Genomic DNA, 21748 nt, shown 5'->3' with positions numbered 1-21748 from the left:
AGGATAGAGAAGCAGATGGGCGCTCCTCCTGTGTGCCTTGACTGGGAATTGAACCCGGAACATCCACACACCCCGCTGACGCTCTACTACTGAGCCAACTGGCAGGGCTAAAATTGATTTTAGAGAGAGGAAAGGAGAGAGCAGGAGAGACAGGAATACCTCTGTTCCTGTATTTACCCTGACTGGGAGATCGAACTGGCAACCTCTGCACTTTGGGGTGACGCTTTAACTAACTGAGCTATTTGGCTAGGGCCACCTAGCTTTATTATCAGCTCAAGATTGTATCATCTGTTTTCTATTTCCTTCACTTTTACACCCAGGCTTTTTTTTTTATTGGTTTTATTTTATTTATTTATTTATTTATTTATTTAATTTATTTATTTTTTTCCTGAAGCTGGAAACGGGGAGAGACAGTCAGACAGACTCCCACATGCCCCCGACCGGGATCCACCCGGCTCGCCCACCAGGGGCGACGCTCTGCCCCTCTGGGGCGTCGCTCTGCTGCGACCAGAGCCACTCTAGCGCCTGGGGCAGAGGCCAAGGAGCCATCCCCAGCGCCCAGGCCATCTTTGCTCCAATGGAGCCTTGGCTGCAGGAGGGGAAGAGAGAGACAGAGAGGAAGGAGGGGGAGGGAGTGGAGAAGCAAATGGGCGGTTCTCCTATGTGCCCTGGCCGGGAATCGAACCCGGGTCCCCCGCACACCAGGCCGACGCTCTACCGCTGAGCCAACAGGCCAGGGCCTTTTTATTGGTTTTAGAGAGAGAGAGGAAGGTAAAGAGAGAGAGAGAAACATTGATTTGTTGTTCCACCTATCCATGCATTCATTGGTTGACTTCTGTATATATATTTTTTGGTATCATTAGTTTATTATAAAAGTGACACAAATTATTTACATGATGAAAGATTTCAGAGCTTCAATGGAATGGGCAGCTTCACACGATGCCATCTCAACAGTGATTTATTTCAGTCTACATACTTTCCAAGAATATCACCATCTCTAAATAAGAAATAATCCTTGCCATCTAGAACCACTTTGGTGCCTCCATATTCTGGAAGAAGAACTTTATCTCCAACTTTCACACTAACTGGTTGAATCTCTCCACCCTTTCCTTTGGAGCCCGCTCCAACAGCTACTACTATTGCTTGCAATACTTTTCCTTGAGATTTTTCTGGAAGCATAATGCCTCCTTTGGTTACAGTTTCCTCAGCACTCCTTTCAACTAATACTTGGTCAAAGAGGGGAGGAAACTTTCTAAACACCTGTCCTGTCATGACTCTAGCCACTTGCACTGAGGCTGCAAGGAGACAACTACAGTCCAGCTCGCTGGACACGTGAACTTGGGGGGGGAAAAATCCTGTATATATTCTGACCGAGGATCAAACCCACAACCTTGGTGTTTTGGGACTACGCTCTGATTCAGCTAACTGCCCAGGGCTGACACATTTTTTTTTTTTTCTGAAGTGAGAAGCGGGAAGACAAAGAGACAGACTCTTGCATGCGCCCTACCAGGATCCACCTGGCAAGCCCAGTAGGGGGTGATGCTCTGCCCATCTGGGGGTGTTGCTCCGTTGCAACCAGAGCCATTCTAGCACCTGAGGCAGAGGCCATGAAGCCATCCTCAGCACCCAAACTAACTTTGCTCCAATGGTGCCTTGGCTGCAGGAAGGGAAGAGAGAGACAGAGAGAAAGGAAAGGGGGAAGAGTAGAGAGGCAGATGGGTGCTTCTTCTGTGTGCCCTGACCAGGAATTGAACCTGGGACATCCACACTCTAGGCCAACACTCTACCACTGAGCCAACTGGCCAGGGCCCATTTTTTATTTTTTTTAAATAACAGAAAAAGAGGAAGGGGGGAGAGAGAGAGAGAGAGAGAGAGAGAGAGAGAGATTTGTTGTTCCATTTATTTGTGCATTCCTTGGTTGAGTCTTTATGTGCCTTGACCAGGGATTAAACCCGCAACCTTGGCATGTCAAGGTGATGTTTCAGCCAAATGAGCTACCTGGTCAGGGTCAAGATAGGGACACTTTTAAAAATACATAACAACAATATCATTATCCCTTCTAAAATATATATAAATAGTAATCCCTTAATTTCTAATTTATGTCAGTGGAGCTGAATTTCACAGAGAAGATTTTAATATGTGGTAAATTAGAGGAAAGGGATTCAGGTTGATGGAACAGCATGTGCAAAGCAGAGAAATGTGCAAAAGTGAAAGGTAATAAAAGTCTGATTCAGGGCTGTGGCAATGGAAGTGGAAAGGAAATGGCAAATATGAGTCATTGTGGAGGAAAACTCTGGTTTTTTCCAGTTGACGATAGCACGTGTATCTTCCCTGAATTTCTTAAAAGTATTTGTATGGTCATTTTGAGCCACAAAGAACAGGATCAGCAAATCAAGTCTGACTCTTAGCCAGCATTTGTAAATAAAGCGTTATTGGCACACGTCCATTGGTCCACACCATTGTCTGTGGCTTTCACCTTACAATGGCAGAGTTGAGTAGTTGCAACAGAGACCCCTATGGCCTGCAAAACCCCAAATATTTACTGTCTGGCCCTTTATAGACTAAGTTTCTCTAATAATTTCTCTTCACGTTTGATTGTTGTTTGGTTTTTATTTATTGTCTCTCTCCCCCCACTAGAGGTAAGATCAGGGATTTTTGTGTTCTGTTCACTGCTCTATCTCCAGTGCCTGGATCAGTGCCAGACACTTATTAGGCACTCATTATATTGTTGAATAAGTGGGTAAATATACTTCTTGTTCCTCTTCTGTGTTAGACACTGGAACTTTTTGGGAGGGACTAGGACGATACATTTTTAGATGGCAGTGATGCTATTATGTAAATTTGTCACAATTTTCCCAAAAAATTTTAGAAAATTGTTTCATCAATCCAGTGGCATCTTAAGCAGCAATTAAAACTAGTAATTATGAAGACTGTAGAAATGTGGGAACATGTTTATGATGGGTCAAAGTCTTATGCACATTGCCTCTTTAAAATATATATGAATATGGGCCAAGACTAGAAGATAATGCAAAAGTGAAGCCATTATTTTAAGACAGTGGATTTTGGGTGTTTTTCTCTCCAAGAATTTTTTTTGTTTTTAGTGGGAGAAATGAGAGAGAGAGAGAGAGAGAAAGAGAGAGAGAGAAAGGGACAAACAGGGACAGACAGGAATAGAGAGAGATGAGAAACATCAACTTGTTGGGACACTTGAGTTGTTCATTGATTGCTTTCTCATATGTGCCTTAATGGGCGGCTCCAGCTGACTCAGTGACCCCTTGCTCAAGCCAGTGACCTTGGGTTCAGGCCAGCGACCTTGGTCTTCAAGCCAGCAACCCTGCGCTCAAGCTGGATGAGCCCACACTCAAGCTGGCAACCTCGGAGTTTTGAACCTGGGATCTCAGCGTCACAGGCCAACGCTCTACCCACTGCACCACCGCCTAGTCAGGCTCTCCAAGAATTTTTTTAATACTACAGGCATACCTCAGAGATATTGTGAGTTCTGTTCCAGATCACTGCAATAAAGTGAATATTGCAGTAAAGCAGGTCACACAAATGTTTTGGTTTCCTGGTGATATAAAAGTTATGCTTACACTATAGTCTATTAAGTGTGAGATAGCATTGTCTAAAATAATGTACTTACCTTAATTAAAAATACTTGATTGCTAAGAAATGCTGACCATCACTTGATGAGGCGGTGGTGCAGTGGATAGAACGCCGGAGGATCTTACCTTCAGTTTGTATAAAGTGCAGTATCTGCAAAGGGCAGTAAATCAAAGCACAATAAAATGAGGCATGCCTTTATTGTTTTCTTACAATTTCAGTAATGCATTTTAAAATACATAATTTTTCCCATGCCTTACCACACCCAACCTCCCATATCTGCATGATGTTCAGAAATCTAAACTTTAGTGTGGATCACAAATTATGCAATAACCAGAAATAAGTTTATATGGAGTCTCGGCACTGGAAAGATTGGTGGGCATTACAGATCAGTGTTTCTCTTTATCCCTCAGTGAACTGCTACAGTATGCCTTCCAGCAGCAGTACACCTGTAAATACCCTTGGATAGAGCTTGATTTGGGTTTTTAAGTTTTCATTTGGACAATGAAGTTTTCATTTGCAGTGGAGCATGAACAGGCCTGGTCTGGGTGAGAATGTCTTATTGTTGTGCTTTCTCAAAGTTAGTGTTCATCCCTCCCTCTTATTCAGAGGTGCATATTCTTTTCTTTTTTTTATAAATAAATTTTTATTTTAATGGGGTGACATCAATAAATCAGGGTACATATATTCAAAGAAAACATTTTCAGGTTATCTTGTCATTTAGTTCTGTTGCATACCCATCACCCAAAGAGAGATCGTCCTCCGTCACCCTCTATCCAGTTTTCTTTGTACCCCTCCCCCTCTCCCTCCCCCTCTCCCCCCCCCCAACCACCCCATACCTGTCCATGTCTCTTAGTCTCGTTTTTATGTCCCACCAATGTATGGAATCCTGCAGTTCTTGTTTTTTTCTGATTCACTTATTTCACTCCGCATAATGTTATCAAGATTCCACCATTCTGCTGTAAGTGATCCGATGTCATCATTTCTTCTAGCTGAATAGTATACCATGGTGTATATGTGCCCCATCTTCTTTATCCAGTCTTCTATTTTTTTTTTTTACAGTGATTAAAAGCCTTTAAGCAAACTCTTGGCCAATACAGCAAGAATCCATAAAAGAGTAGTGTCCTTAACATGTTCACCAAGTCCAAGTTGGCCCCATCACCATGCCAAATTCCTGAAAAATGCAACCCAACCACAGTTCAGTCTGTTAGGAGCTGTCACAGGGAGCAGGAGTCCAGGAAAAGTCCACATCCAGGAAAAGTCCACATGGCACTGGAATTGTTGTCACCATTCTATACTTTGCAGCTCATGTCCAAGTCCCAATGACCGCTGCTTCTAGCTGGTAATGATTCAGGAAGACTGGAAAGGCCATTTGCAGCATGCGTGGATAGGTGCATATTCTTGTTAGCTTTTTCCATAGTGCCACAGAAGGCTGCATTTTCTTGTGGATTCAGACATTTGGAGTAGTCATTTAGTTTTCTCCTCATTTCACTTTCAGGATGCCTTTAAAAACATTGAGAAGTCTTTTCTTTGTACCTCTGTTTCTCCATGTGCAAAATAGTTCTTTCCTCTCCCAAGGATGTGGTGGTTGTGGTCCTTTTATTTAAATAGACTTGTGTTTGTTCTCCCAAACTACATTTCCAGGTTATATATACAACTGCTCACAAAAATGAGGGGACATTTTATCACTTAATATTCATTTTGAAATATCCCTAATTTTTGTGAGCAGTAGAGCTGGGTTTCCAGCGGCCTCTAGGCTTTATCTGGGTATCTTGTCGGGGCAGCACAAAGCAAAATACAGAAAGATTCCACAGTTTCAGAAGTTTACTTTTAAGAGAATATTACCTCCCAGATGTAGCAGATGGGAAGATAATGAAGTACCTTTTCTCATTTAATTTAAAATAAAACCCAAAGTCCTTCCAGTGGTCACAAGAGTCTGTGTGATATGTATGACTCCCTGCCCCTGGTTAGTGACCTGACATCTACTTCCTTGTAGGTTGCCCCATTCTGGCCACACGGACCTCTTGCTCTTTATGTCCCAAATATTTTCCTGTGTTCACTTTAACAAGCAATGATTTTCATACTCTATTGAAAGTTTTTTTACTTTTTTTTTTTTGTAATCTCTTTTCCTTGAATTGAACCTAGCTTTCTCCAAAGGCAATTCCTGGTGTTAAGTGAAAACTTCCTGTCAGAGCCTATTGTTGCCATTAATAAATGATAAAGGATGTTGTCAGCCAGTGTTAATACTCTGCTTATGAAATTACAATTACTGGTGCTGCATTTTGTGAAGTTCTTACTATATAAATGGCACAAGTAATTTGATAAGTTATGACTCCAGAGAATTCCTTATGCAGTGAACATTTCTTTTTCCTTCTCAGAGGGACATGTGTAACATTAAGTTTGTCTTGGTTGCCGTACACTTTAAACTGAGCTGGTTTTCCTGCCTGTACTGAGACACATTTATAAGAGTACAATTGATTTCTCGAATAGTACAGAGATAGAGGGAGTAGCCTTTTCCTGCTTTAGTCTTGTTGATGATTCATGGTCTTGAAATAATCAAAAAGCACTTTTTCACATCCCTTATTGCTTCATGATCCTTTGATAAACTACCAAAGCTTTTACCAAAAATGCCTCTGGATTTTAATGGTGTGTGTGTACTTCATAGTACATTCCACAAAATACTGGGAATCTGACAGATAGGCTAGTGTCTGGGATCCTTTTCTGTTGATTCTATCCCGGGTCTGTTTATCTTGTTCCTTATCCTTGGTGGTAAACTTCCCCAGAGGGGGTGATCTGCTGTTAGGTAAGTTGAACTCAGTTTCAGTAGCTTTTATAATTGTATAGTAGAGGCTTTTAAAAAAGTTCTTAAATGCCTTTTTTCTTTTCCAGTATCCTTCCTTTTTATTTTTTTTATCTATTTCAAGTTTATTCATTCATCCATCTATTCTTCTATTTTTCCATTAATATTTATTGAACATTTACTAGACGTTTGTTAGTTGTTCTAGACCTTTCTTGGTGCTCTTCACTGTAGTCCTGCCTTAACATATTTCATTTTGTCTCCTTACCCCATTTTTCTATTTCATCCTCACACAGAATAGTTTATTTATTTATTTGCATATTTTTCTTTTTTTCCAAGTGAAAGGAGGAGAGATAGAGAGACAGACTCCCACATGCACCTTGACCGGGATTTACCTGGCAACCTCCATCTGTGACCAATGCTCTGCCCATCTGGGGCCAAGCTTACCACTGAGCTATTTTTAGCACCTGAAGTGGAAGCTCCATGGAGCCATCCTCAGTGCCTGGGGCCAGTGTGCTTGAACCAATCATTCCATGGCTGTGGGAGGGGAAGAGAGAGAGAAAAAGAGAAGGGGGAGAGGGAGGAGTGGAGAAGTAGATGGTTATTTCTCCTGTGTGCCCTGACCAGCAGTCAAACCCATGAAATTCATACACTGGGCTGACGTCACTAAGCCAACCAACCAGGGCCAGAATAGTTTTTAATGCTCTGATAACTGTCAGTCCTAATTAGTGAAGTTAATTTTTTTAGTAGATGATTCTCTTTTTTCATTAACTTTAGAATTTTACTTGCCTTGTTTTATAAATAGGTCTATCACAAAGGCTATTATACAAACAGGACATAAATTTGATATTTTTTTCTTCTTTTCTCATTATTACTATAACTAACTCATGGTAACTTCAGAAATGGAGAAACTATCACTGTCAAAAAGAAATAAAATGTAAAAAACAGCTTCATTGAGATGTGATTTTCATACCATACACTCATTTAAATTCATTCTTTTAATGTGTACAGTTAATTGGCTTTTAGCATATTTTCTGGTACTTTTAAATTTTCTAATAACCATATTAAAAACAGGTATAGGAACATGAAATTTTAAAAATATATTTTATTTACCAACTTTATCAAAAGTAAATGTAATCAGTATAAAAGAACTTTTCACTGATGTAGTTTTTAAATTTAAATTCATTTAAAGTTAAATAAAAATTTAAAATGTAGTTTCTCAGTTGCACTAGTCACTTTTTTTTTTTCCCCCTGTATTTTTCTGAAGCTGGAAACGGGGAGAGACAGTCAGACAGACTCCCGCATGCGCCCGACCAGGATCCACCAGGCACGCCCACCAGGGGGCGATGCTCTGCCCCTCTGGGGCGTCGCTCTGTTGCGACCAGAGCCACTCTAGCGCCTGGGGCAGAGGCCAAGGAGCCATCCCCAGCACCCGGGCCATCTTTGCTCCAGTGGAGCCTCGGCTGCGGGAGGGGAAGAGAGAGACAGAGAGGAAGGAGAGGGGGAGGGGTGGAAAAGCAGATGGGCGCTTCTCCTGTGTGCCCTGGCCGGGAATCAACCCGGGACCTCTGCACCCCAGGCCGACGCTCTACCACTGAGCCAACCGGCCAGGGCCCTAGTCACATTTTAAGTACTTAGAAACCACATGTGATCAGTGGTTATCATATTGGACCATGGAACCCTAGAAGAACAATAGTGTTGCAAGATAATGGCTCCTCAGGCAATTGTAATGCTTATTGAAAATGCAGATTTTCTGACTGCTTGGTGATGAAGCTGTTTTGGACCATGAATCACAATTATTTGGCTAATGTATTCAATAGTTAAGAGACAATGTGTTTGACAATGGACCGTGAAAGAGGGTGGAAGATACAGAAAGAGCCTTTTCCAAAGTTAATCTGAAAAAATGGAAAAGTTGATGAAAATTTTCACTTGGTTTTATAACTTTCCATTTATACACACCCAACCTCAATAGATGGGTACACTTAATGGTATTTGGCACTTCTTTTTCTCTTTTCTCTTAAATAACTGTAATTTTGGCTTTGTATCTAGTTTGTTCCATGAAGCTTTTCAGCGTTTTCAAAGAGCAAATAAAGATCTAATGGTCTCCTTTTCCTGCCTTTTTGTGCACTCTTTGTTTTTTCATGCTCACCTTTTCTACAGACATTTTACTACAAACTTAAAAATTATTGAACTAATTGAAAGTATGAGAAATGAAAGTAATTTCAGGTGTTTCTTTAAGATGTTAGTTGGAAATTATTTACCATCATTTGAATATGTAGAAGAATTCATTGTATTGACTCTTAACAGTCTGGTAGTTCTCAAAAGATGAAACAGAGTTTAACCCTTTCTCTTAGGTATATACCACTTCTGGGTGTATAGCTAAGAGAAATGAAAACATATGTCCATATAGAAACTTATTCATGAATGTTCCTAGCAGCATTACTCATTAGAGCTAAAAATTCGAAACAACACAGGTGTCCAACTAATGGATTAAAATGTGGTATTTTTACTCAGTAGAATACTATTTGGCAATCAGATAGAATGAAGTACTGATTCATGCTACATTGTGGGTGAACTTTGAAAACATGCTAAGTGAAAGAAGCCTCTAGTTACATATTTTACAATTCTATTTATATGAAATGTCCAGAATAAGCAAATTCACAGAGACAGAAAGCAGCTAAGTGGTTGCCTAGGACTTGTGGGATGGAGGGAAATAGTGAGTGACTGCTAGCAAATAAGTACGGGATTCCTTTAGGGCAGGGGTCCCCAAACTACGGCCCTCGCGCCACATGTGGCTCTCTGAGGACATTTATCCGGCCCCTGCCGCACTTCCAGAAGGGGCACTTCTTTCATTGGTGGTCACATACAGTACTACTTCTGGTGATGCGGGATGCACGTGTCACGGCTCCAGAAGCGTGTCATATCACTTGTTACAGCTAGCAGTGACAAATATGGAACCGGACATTGACCATCTCATTAGCCAAAAGCAGGCCCATAGTTCCCATTGAAATACTGGTCAGTTTGTTGATTTAAATTTACTTGTTCTTTATTTTAAATATTGTATTTGTTCTTGTTTTGTTTTTTTACTTTAAAATAAGATATGTGCAGTGTGCACAGGGATTTGTTCATAGTTTTTTTTATAGTCTGGCCCTCCAATGGTCTGAGGGATAGTGAACTGGCCCCCTGTGTAAAAAGTTTGGGGACCCCTGCTTTAGGGGATGATGAAATGTTCAGAACTGGATAGTGAAGTCACACAACTCTGAATACAGTAATACCATTGAATTGTACACTTAAGTGGATGAATTGTATAGCATGGTAATTATACCTCTAAGAAGTTGAGAGGCAATGGTTCTGACAGTTCTCAGTAAATGGTAGTTTGTATCCTCTCTACATGGATTTTACCTTCTTTTCTTTAGCTATTCCCTTTCAAATAAAAATAAAACAAAATAAAGCTAAAAACTGTACTTTTTCTCTGTATCAATCTTCTTCAACCCAAATTTCAGTGCTTTCCTGACCAGTCAGACCAACCATGTTCAGAATTTTTCATATGTAACTTATGTTATTATCCTTTTATACATTTATGCCCTTCAAATCTCTTTAGACAATGGAACGCTGGAGGGCGAAAATATCTGGGGTTAATGTTTAATCAGAGGCAGTGCAGTGCTTAAGTGCATTGCACAGACTTTGCCATTTAACTCCCTGTGAGAGGTTCTGTCTCCACAGCTAGAAGCAGTAAGGGAAGGATTTGAACCTGGGTCTGCTTGACTCTGAAGTTTATATGCAAGTCCATTTCCTTAACAACTGTACTGCTCTGTCTTTTCGTAATCTCAGTTGAAGGCACAGTGGTCCAGTCTAAATATTAACTATTTGCTGATTAACTGTTGTGTATTCTGATGCCTGTCTTTTTTTCTGAAATAGTCCAAGAGACAGGTGAAAGTGTATCACTGGGGGTCTTGTAGAGTCCAAAGACTGCCTGCTGCAAACACAAAATTTCTTTGAAATCTTGTTTAATCTTGAAAAATTGTATAAATTCATTTTACTCTTTTATGTGTGTGTGTGTTCAGTTGTAAAATGTATTCCTCTCTACTCCCCTGTCCCCGATTCCAAGTAAAACTATTCTTGGAGTCCTATGTATCTGGTGCGATCCTGATTCACTAAGAAGATATGTGTATACTACTTCCAGAAGCAAAATTGTATACAGCTAGTGTTTGACTTACAACCATGATTGGTTCCGACAGAGCGGTCGTAACACAATTTGATCGTAAGTTGAGTAGGCTGTATGTACAGTACTGTGAAATGATGTTATAAAAATCTTTTAAGTCATATTTTATCATAATTTTCTTTAATTATTATTATATATCATAATTTTCTGTGTTCATTTTATGCCATTTGTATAATCTCTACACCATTTTGTTTCTTATTTTTACATTTGTCAGGTTTAAGTAAAACACTGCATTACCAGTACAGCTGGTTTAATATTTGCAAAACATACAAAATTACAAACTACAGGTGCATACAAAAATACAAAATACAGGTGTAAAAAATACCATAGGAAACATTTTCCCAATTGCAAAACATATCAAAATATATAAACATGTATGAAACATTTTATTGGCCACTGGTGCTTGGCTGCAGATCGTGATGTCATCACCTGAGGCAGCAGTTGGGGTTACCGGAGTTGGTTTTTTCATAAACATGTACGATCACATTCACTTTCTTTCACTTTCTTTCCTCCTTCGTACTTGTTCATTGATTGCTTTCTCATATGTGCCTTGACTAGGGGGTTACAGCAGAGCGAGTGGCCCCTTGCTCAAGCCAGTGACCTTGGGCTCAAACCAGCGACCATGGGGTCATATCTATGATCCCATGCTCAAGCCAGCACCCCTGCACTCAAGCTGGTGAACCCATGCTCAAGTCGGATGAGCCCGCACTCATTTTCGTGTTAAGATCGATAGCCTTTCTTTCCTTCTTGGCAGGCTGAGACATAGACAAAGACGATTTTCTCTTGGTAGACATCTTGGGAGGGGTTTGATGAAAAATATCCAAGACACAAAACACAAATTGCTGTACCGAGTCTGGGATAACAGTTGAAATGGTGCACGCAGAGATGGTAGTGCTGCCAGAAGCTGGTCTGCACTGTCGTACACCCAGCTGGGCAATGCTTGTGCTGCCAGACGTGAAGCAGTTGTGGCTAGCGATTGTGGTCGTAAAGTCAAATGGTCGTAAGTTATATAGGTTGTAAGTCGATCAATATCTTTAATCTACTTCTTAGTTTTAGATACTCCTGTGTACTGCATATCCAGCACTGACTTTTCCTTTTAGCTCCAGACCCATATAGCCAAGTGCCTGTTTGACATCTGCATTTGGATGTTCAATCGACACCACAGGTTTAACATGACTAGAATAAAACTCTTCATTCTCCCCACACCCCCAAACCTATTTTTCCTCCATCTCAGTAAATGGTAGTCACCCACCTCATTGCCTAAGCCAAACACCTAAGAATTACCCTAGATTCTTTTTTTCTACCTACTACATCTAGTCCATTAGCAAGAGCTGTTGATTCTATTTTGAAGATATTTTGAAACCAGTCCCATTTCTCATGTTTCCTTTGCTTTCTCCGTAGTCCATAACATCAGCACCTGCGTCATGCAGTAGTTAGAGCATAGTGCACCTAACCGGTCTGCTTCCACTCTCTCCCTTTACAGATCTCTACCCAGCAAGAGTGATCTTTCTGAAATGCAAATCTGGTGATTTTATTCTCCTGCTTTAATACCCTGTAGTAAAACCAAAACTTCTTATTATGGCCTACAAACTCCCGTTTGGCTCGATTCTATTTGCCTCTCTAGACTCATCTTCTACCTCCCTTCACCTGGTTCCCTGCGTGCCTATCACACTGCCCTTTTTTCTGCTCCTTCAGTAGAAGTTCATTCTCTTCCTAGGACCTTTGTTTGCACTTGCAGTGCTCTGCCTGCAATGCTTTGATTTCGGGTATTTACATGGCTGTCTCCTGTATCATTCAGATCTCAGCTCAGATAGGTCTCTAGTTACTTTTTTTTTTTTTTACAGGCACAGAGAGAGAGTCAGAGAGAGGGTTAGACAGACAGGAATGGAGAGAGATGAGAAGCATCAATCATCAGTTTTTCGTTGCAACACCTTAGTTGTTCATTGATTGCTTTCTCATATGTGCCTTGACTGCCGGCCTTCAGCAGACCAAGTAACCCCTTGCTCAAGCCAGCGACCTTGGGTCCAAGCTGGTGAGCTTTTTGCTCAAGCCAGATGAGCCCGCGCTCAAGCTGGTGACCTCGGGGTCTCGAACTTGGGTCCTTCCGCATCCCAGTTCGACTCTCTATCCACTGCGCCACCACCTGGTCAGGCTCTAGTTACTTTCTTACTACATTATATTACTTTTTCAAAAAAGTATTTTTTCATTAATTGATTTTAGAGAGAGAAGAAGGGAGAAAGAGAAACATTGATTTGTTATTTCACTCATTCGTGTATTCACCAGTTGACTCTTGTATGTGCCTCAACTGGGGATCAAACCCACAACCTTAGCACATTGGTACTGTGTTCTAACCAGCTGAGCTATCCAATTGGGGCTTAATAATATCCCTTTTAACTTTTTTTCTATTACATATTCTATCTAAAATTATCTTGTTTATTTTTGTCTGTCTCTCCTTCTGCAGTCCCTCCCCTCCAGAAGACTGTAAGTTTTTCAGAAGAGGGATTATACTGTCTTAGTCATTACTGTATCCTTGTGCCCAAACATTCCTAGTATATAGGAGGTCTTTAATATATAATTTGTTGAATAAGCATTTGCTTTTCCCATTGTGCATCGGGCCAGTGTCAGGGCTGGCGCTGTGGTGCACTGAGTGTATGCACTGAGTGTGTGTGGTGCACTGAGGATTGGCTCAGCAGTAAAAGCGTTGGCCCGGCATGTGGAAGTCCAGCTTCGATTCCTGGTTAGGGCACAGAGGAGAAGCACCCATCTGCTTCTCCACCCTTCCCCCTCTCCTTCCCCCCTCTCTCTCTTCTCCCGCATCCAAGGCTCCATTGGAGCAAAGTTGGCCCAGGCGCTGAGGATGGCTCCATGGCTTCCGCCTCAGACGCTAGAATGGCTCCAGCCGCAATGGAGCAATGCCCCGGATGAGCAGAGCATTGCCCCCTGGTGGGCGTGCCAGGTGGATCCCAGTCGGACACATGTGGAGTCTGTATTCCTCCCTGCTTCTAACTTCAGAAAAATAAAAAATGATAATAATAAATAAATAAATGAAAATAAAAACAGAAGCCTCTGGTGCCTTGCATGTTCACAGCAGATTTAGTCATAATAATCCCAAACTGGAAACAACCCAAATGTCCATTAACAGATGAATGGATAAAGAAAGGACTATTCTTTGGCCTTAAAAAGGAATGACATACCGACATATGGTATAACATGGGTGAACTTTGAAAACATTATGCTGAGTGAAAGGAAACCTTACCAGAAGAGCACACACTCCATTTATATGAAATTCTAGGAAAGAGAGATCTAATCTGTAGTGACAGAGAAGTGTTTAGCTGGGCCAGGTATGGGAGCAGGTAGACTGGGATGGGGCACAAGACAATTAAGTTTTAGGGTTATGAAAACTTTAGGGTGGTGATTACACAGGTGTATAAATTTGTCAAAATTTATCAAAATGTACAATGAAAATGAGTCAATTTTATTAAATATAAACTATATCTCAATAAAGTTAAAAAACTTTTGGTGCCTGCATGCAGGAGCACTTGGGGTTTTTTGTCTTTACCTCCCTACTTCTTGGGCAGATAACTTTAAATCTCAAGGTCCCCTAGTCTCCTGCTGACTCATCCTATACCTGCTTGCAGTCTTCTTCCATGAATAAATATCAACATCTTTTGGGTGTCTTGTCCTCTAGTTGGCAAAGCATCTTTTTTGTTTTGTTTTGTTTTTAATCCTATAGTGATGCTGGGCCATAGGCTTGCTTTCTTTTCTTTTTCTTTTTTTGACAGAGACAGAGAGTCAGAGAGAGGGATAGACAGGGACAGATAGACAGGAACGGAGAGAGATAAGAAGCATCAATCATCAGTTTTTTGTTGCGACACCTTAGTTGTTCATTGATTGCTTTCTCATATGTGCCTTGACCGTGGGCCTTCAGCAGATCGAGTAACACCTTGCTCGAGCCAGCAACCTTGGGTCCAAGCTGGTGAGCTTTGCTCAAACCAGAGGAGCCCGTGCTCAAGCTGGTGACCTCAGAGTCTTGAACCTGGGTCCTCCACATCCCCAGTCCAACACTCTATCCACTCACCACCGCCTGGTCAGGCGAGAAGCAACTATTACAAGTTGATGCTTCTCCCCTTTCTCTCTCTCTTCTCTCTAAAATCAATAAATAAAATCTTTAAAAAGAAAAGAAAATGCAGTTCACCTAGTTTGCTAGGATGACATAAAAAGTATACATTTAAAACCCTCAGTTGTTTCAGATATGATGACTTGCATATTTTGATTATGTTGTAGATGTACCACTTCAGAAATCTTATTTTTTATATTTGTGGCTCTTTCTGTTACTATCTTTAATGGTTGAACTAAAAACTACGTTAATGTGTGGTGGCTAGAAGACTGTCTGATCAACCTCTTGCTCTGACATTACTAGACTTTAATGTCTATCAAGCACATTTTCATCTTTTGCTTTTTCCCCTTCATAGAATCATCTAATCCTTTCTTCCTTTGTTAAGACTTTTTTTTATTCATAAGTGATATATGAATACAAACTTATAAAACATTTAAGCCATATATAAAGTATGATGTGAAAATCCTTCCAAAGCTCTCTTACTTCACTTGCCCTCCCCAGACTAAATCAGTATTAAGAATTTGGTATATGTTCTAGATCTTGCCCTAAGCATTTAAATGCAATATATGTATAGATTCACATAAATATTTTGCATAAGCAGAATCACTAAGAGTTGTTCAGCTTACTCATTTCCCATAACAAGGTATCTTGGAGGTTTTTCCATTTCTAGACTTAGAGGTCTCTCTCATTCTTTTCTTTCTTTCTCTTTTTTTAGTAAGTGAGAGAGACAGAAAGGGAGAAACATCAGAAGCATCAGCTCATAGTTGCCTCTCTTTAGTTCATTGACTGCTTCACATCTGTGTGTTGACCGGGAGTTCAAGTTGAGCCAGTGACTCTTTGCTCAAGCCAGCAACCTTGGGCTCAAGCCAGCGACCTTGGGCTTCAAGCCAGCAGCCTTTGGGCTCAAGCCAGCAACCATGGGTTCATGTCTATGATCCCATGCTCAAGCTGGGGACCCTGTGCACAAGCTGATAAGCCCATGCTCAAGCTAGTGACCTCGGGGTTTCAAAGCTGGGTCCTCAGCATCTTAGGTCAACACTTTATCCACTGCATTACCACCTGGTCAGGTTCTCATTCTTTTGAATGGCTGTATAGTACTCCATAGAATGGACAAAATCGTTTATTTAATCCCACTAAATGGATATTTAGTTTTCTAATTTTTACTCTGACAGGAAGTGAATTTAGGATAATATAAATAATTTATGAGGGTTTTTAAATTTCTTTATTCAGTTATATAATTTTTTTTTTTTTTTTTCATTTTTCTGAAGCTGGAAACAGGGAGAGACAGTCAGACAGACTCCCGCATGCGCCCGACCGGGATCCACCCGGCACGCCCACCATGGGGCGACGCTCTGCCCACCAGGGGGCGATGCTCTGCCCATCCTGGGCGTCGCCATATTGCGACCAGAGCCACTCTAGCGCCTGAGGCAGAGGCCACAGAGCCATCCCCAGCGCCCGGGCCATCTTTGCTCCATTGGAGCCTTGGCTGCGGGAGGGGAAGAGAGAGATAGAGAGGAAAGCGCGGCGGAGGGGTGGAGAAGCAAATGGGCACTCCTCCTATGTGCCCTGGCCGGGAATCGAACCCGGGTCCTCCGCACGCTAGGCCGACGCTCTACCGCTGAGCCAACCGGCCAGGGCCTATATAATTATTTATACTACACTTTTATAAAGCTTATTGGGGTAAGAAATATCTCTCTGATATATTGTAATGTTAAAACGGTGCTGTTTGAAAACTTTAGCAAAAGAAGGTTGAGCCTGACCAGGTGGTGGTGCAGTGGATAGAGTTGTCAGACTGGGATGCAGAGGGCCCAGGTTCGAACCCCAAAGTCGCCAGCTTGAGCGTGGGCTCACCAGCTTGAGCGCGGGATCATAGACATGACCCCATGGTCGCTGGCTTGAGCCCAAACGTCACTGGCTTGAGCCCAAGGTTGCTGAGTTGAGCAAGGGGTCACTTGCTCTGCTGTAACCCCCTGGTCAAGGCACTCATGAGAAAGCAGTCAATGAACAACTAAGAAGCCGCAACAAAGAATTGATGTTTCTCATCTCTCTCCCTTCCTGTCTGTCTCTATCTGTCCCTCTCTCTGTCTCTGTCACAAAAAAATAAAAAGAAGGTTGAATGTGAGTTCTCTGTGATTATGGCCTTTATTTATCATCATATTTCTTCAGGGCTTTCATTTAGGCACAACTACAACGTCATATAACTATTAGTAGTTAGAAAATTATCTTATAGTTTTTACCTGGTTAGTTCAAAAGCATACATCTCTAAGAATTAGAATAAGAACCATATAAGAAGCCAACAGTTGGTTATAATGGTTGCTCTAGGTCCCTGGTTGGCAAACTGCGCCTCGCGAGCCACATGTGGCTCTTTGGCCCCTTGAGTGTGGCTGTTCCACAAAATACCACGTGCAGGCGCTATCTCCATAAGGAATGTACCTACCTACATAGTTTAAGTTTAAAAAATTTGACTCTCAAAAGATGTTTCAATCGTTGTACTGTTGATATTTTGGCTTGCTGACTAATGAGTTTGCTGATCATTGCTCTAGGTTAATATTTTCCCATTGAGCTGGAGTCAAGCATATATGAAAAATGCCCCCCCCCCTTTCAATTTGAAGTCCTATTACTATACATCATTGCTGTGGACAATTCTGTCATCCTTTATTGATGACCAGCTGTTGCTGGTTTATTATCACTAAAATATTAAAAACAAATAGACACAAAAAACTCTGTTTCTTTACATTTTCTTGTCCTGTGTATAAGAACATCCACAAATATAGGAAATTATGATGTTTAAGTAGAATTAGAAAGTTACATTTTTTAAACTTTTTTTTAAATTTTATTTATTCATTTTTAGAGATGAGAGAGAAAGGGAGAGAGAGAAACAGAGAGAGAGAAGGGGGGAGGAGCTGGAAGCATCAACTCCCATATGTGCCTTGACCAGGCAAGCCCAGGGTTTTGAACTGGTGACCTCAGCATTTCCAGGTCGACGCTTTATCCACTGCGCCACCACAGGTCAGGCTTTTTTTTTTAAACTTTTTTACGAGTGAGGCAAGGAGAGAGAGACAGACAGACAGAAACATCGAGCTGCTCCTGTATATGCCCTGACCAAAATCGGACCAGGAACCTCTGCATTTCAGGATGATGCTCCTACCAACTGAGCTTTCTGGCTATGACTTAGTTTTTTTTTTAATTTGTTGATTGATTTTTTTGAGACAGAGGAAGGGAGAGACAGGGAAGGGGGAAGGAAAGCATTCATTTATTGTTCCACTCAGTCCTGCACTCACTGGTTGCTTCTCACGTGTGTGCCCTGACTTGAATCGAACCTGCAACCTTGTCGTTTCGGGACGATGCACTTACCGACTGAGATAACTGGCCAGGGTGAAAAGTTATATTTTAAGCAGAGGGGTTTGGGTGTCTCAAACGCTCTCACGATATAAGCACATTTCTTCAGCTCTGCTTTTTGGCAAATAGTGGGCGTGAAGAGCTGGCTGACATTTGTTTTAGCCACCCAAGAAAGGTCAAACTGCCTATTAGGCTTTGTCTGCTTGCTTAGTTATGAAACAGTTTGAAGACACTGTTTTCTTTTATGTTAAGTGACCTCATTGTTAACCTCATCTTCCCTAACCTGTTTCTTTTTTTGGTTTTGGTTTGCTTTTCCAATTTATCACACACTATAGAGCAGGGGTAGTCAACCTTTTTATACCTACCGCTCACTTTTGTATCTCTGTTAGTAGTAAAATTTTCTAAGCGCCCACAGGTCCCACAGTAATGGTGATTTATAAAGTAGGGAAGTAACTTTACTTTATAAAATTTATAAAGCAGAGTTACAGCAAGTTAAAGCATATAATAATAATTACTTACCAAGTACGTTATGTCAGATTTTCGCTAAGTTTGGCAGAATAAATCTTTATAAAACAACTTACTATAGTTAAATCTGTCTTTTTATTTATACTTTGGTTGCTCCGCTACTGCCCACCATGAAAGTTGGAGCGCCCACTAGGGACCAGGTTGACCACCACTGCTCTAGAGTAATGGTGTTGCAGTTGGTAGAAATAATTACTAACTTGGCTTTAAGCTTCTTTCCTCTTGGGACTTTATGAGACAACCCTTTAAGCCTGAGGGTTTAAATTTTTAACCTTTTAATTTATTGTGATTAAGATGAATTTTAAAAGAAAACCATTTTTCATGACCCCATGGTTGCTGGTTTGAGCCCAAAGGTGCTGGATTGAAGCTCAAGGTCACTAGCTTGAACCCAAGGTTGCTGGCTTGAGTAAGGGGTCACTGGCTCAGCTGGAGCCCCTCGCTCAAGGCACATATGAGAAAACAATCAATGAACAACTAAGGTGTCATAACTATGAGTTGATGCTTCTCATCTCTCTCCCCCTTCCTGTCTGTCTCCTCCCATCACTAAAAAATCAAATCAAATAAAACAAAAATAAATAAATAAATAAAAGAAAACCATTTTCTCATACAAGAATTGCCTTGGCGCCTGACCAGGTGGTGGCGCAGTGGATAGAGTGTTGGACTGGGACGCAGAGGACCAGGTTCAAAACCCCAAGGTCGCTGGCCTGAGCGTGGGCTTATCTGGTTTGAGCAAGGCTCACCAGCTTGAGCCCAAAGTCTCTGGCTTGAGCAAGGGGTCACTCGGTCTGCTATAGCCCCCAGTCAAGGCACATTCGGGAGAGCAATTGGTGAACAACTAAGGTACTGCAATGAAGAGTTGATGCTTCTTATCTCTCTCTCTTTCTGTCAGTCTGTCCCTCTTTGTCTCTCTGTCTCTGTCACAAAAATAAATAAATAAATAATTAAAGAAAGAATTGCCTTGGCAAGAAGTTAGAAATCCTAGAACCTTGTTGCAAAGGAGTGTGTAGCTATTTGTTATGAATGAATGTGCTCAGATCCCTGAAAGCGGCTCTTATTGTTAGTGTGCAACTAGATATCTTCAGTGGGAAAGAGACTGGACTTTTAAGGCAATATAGCAAAAGCTTCAGAGGGCAAAGAATAAAGTGAAGGGGCAGAGATAATAAGCAGAAGAGCTGGCTCATGGATTTTATTCACTGACTCACCTTGAGGCATGTGACTTCTCTCCCTCACATTGTTTCATTGTCTTCTGTCATTAGATATTAAGTTTATTGTGGATGAATGAGATTGTGTTTATAAAAGGGCTTCAGTGTCTACTAAGAAGTTATTTGTATATATCTAGTATTGTAATATCTTTCTTAATGATGACGAGTCCAACTGGATTTATTTCATCTTAGAGTATAGCTCTTTAGGACATAGGAAGTTTATATAACTATTCAACAAATAGGCCTTGGTGGGGTTACTCAGTGAATAGAGCACCCCCCCATACCCGTCCCAATGCACCAAGGTTGCAGGTTAGGTCTCCGGTTAGGGCATGCATGAGAAGCAATCAGTGAGTGCACAACGAAATGGAACAGCTAAGTGGAACAGTGAGTTGATGCTACTCTGCCTCTCTCCCTTGCGCACTCTCTCTCTCAAATCATTGGGAAAATAATATTTCAACAAATATTTCTTGAGCATCTATTAAATACCAGGCATTTTATAGGTTTTGAGAATAGAGTGGTGAATGAGATAGGTAATAAACTTCCCTGCCCTCATGGAAATTAGGTTTTAGTTGGGGAAACATCTAAATGAGAGAACAAAGGTAAAATATCATGCATAGTATATTAAAATGCTAAACAGAAAAAATAAAGCAGGGAAAGAAGACAAGAAGAGAAGGAAAAGTAGTGTGGCTTATTATTCTAACAGGTTTCCTATTTATTTTCTTGTCTGTCTATCTATCTATCTATCTATCTATCTAATTAATTAATTTTCTGCCAGGCCATGCAGACAGGCTGGAGCAGCAGCATGGGGCTGCTCCGGGTACTGCTCCCTCACCCCCTTGCCCAGCCACAGGGGGCTCTGTCTTGCCTGCATCATGATGCCGTACGGGTTTCTTTTTCAAAACTATGCTTAAGGCCCTGACCAGTTAGCTCAGTTAGTAGTGTCATCCCGAAGCAACAAGGTTGTGGGTTTGATCCCTGATCAGGGCACACATGGGAAGCAACCAATGAATACACAGCTGAGTGGAACAAGTGAATGCTTCCAATCTCTCTCTCCTCTCTCTCTCTCAAAAGAAAAACAAAAGCTATGCATACTATAAATATTTTATGCATTCAAAAACCTCATTCTGAGAACAAAGTCCCCTGGCTTCTACATTCTGCCAAAGGGACCCATTGCATAGAAGAGGTTAAGGACCCTGCAGTAGGGGGTCATCCATCCAAGCATGTGGGATTGAGAGATGTTTATTTTTCTTTTGTGTTTGATGTGATGGTAATGATAAGTTAGGCTTCTCCTTGTTGATTTTCATATTATATCTGGTAATTGTGGCTTTTCAGGTTTTCTTTCATGATTTTAAGCCATCATTCATTTTTTTAAAGCATCTAATCCTTTTTTTTTTTTGAAGACTTTATTTATTCATTTTAGAGAATGGAGGGGGGGGAGCAGGAAGCATCAGCTCCCATATGTGCCTTGACCAGGCAAGCTCAAGGTTTCAAACCAGCAATCTCAGCATTCCAGGTCAATGCTTTATCCACCACAGGTCAGGCACCATCATTCATTTTTGAAGCTAGCCTTGTAGGAGAGTAGTTTTTCCATTTGTGTTCTGCTGAACCCCAGGGTACCCTGAAGCCTTTCTGGGACCCGATAGTCACTTTATTTTATTATTTTTTATTTTATTTTCTATTGGGGGGGGGGGAGGAAGGAGTGGGGGAGGAAGAGAGAGAGAAAAAAAGCATCAACTTGTTATTCCACTTAGTTGTTCCAGTTGTTTCATTTAGTTGTATACTCATTGCCTAGGTCTTTGCCATCCAGATTAGTCTGAACAAGTTAGATGCCTGGCCTTGAGGGAGGCGAAAGCAGAGATAGTAGATTAACGGGTTGGTGCATAGTATGGGACATAAACAACATAGATTGTTTACCGATGCAAGAGTGCGTGAACCACTGATTTAACTCC

General features: G+C 41.2%; 1 protein-coding gene, 1 non-coding gene and 1 pseudogene across 2 annotated transcripts in view; 1 reads left to right on the top strand and 2 right to left on the bottom strand.

Moving 5' to 3' along the window:
• Nucleotides 1-21748, top strand: part of PACS1 (phosphofurin acidic cluster sorting protein 1) — a 126647-nt gene that overhangs the window by 29305 nt on the left and 75594 nt on the right. The gene's annotated exons all lie outside the window — the stretch shown is intronic.
• Nucleotides 860-1272, bottom strand: LOC136387292 (10 kDa heat shock protein, mitochondrial pseudogene; annotated as a pseudogene).
• Nucleotides 1734-1809, bottom strand: TRNAS-AGA (transfer RNA serine (anticodon AGA)). The gene has a single exon. It is a non-coding gene; the product is annotated as a tRNA-Ser (tRNA).

Source organism: Saccopteryx leptura, chromosome 1 (assembly GCF_036850995.1).
Source record: "Saccopteryx leptura isolate mSacLep1 chromosome 1, mSacLep1_pri_phased_curated, whole genome shotgun sequence".
Lineage (NCBI taxonomy): Eukaryota > Metazoa > Chordata > Mammalia > Chiroptera > Emballonuridae > Saccopteryx > Saccopteryx leptura.
The sequence above is the reverse complement of the archived record's forward strand: the minus strand, read 5'-3'. Positions and strand labels throughout refer to the sequence as shown.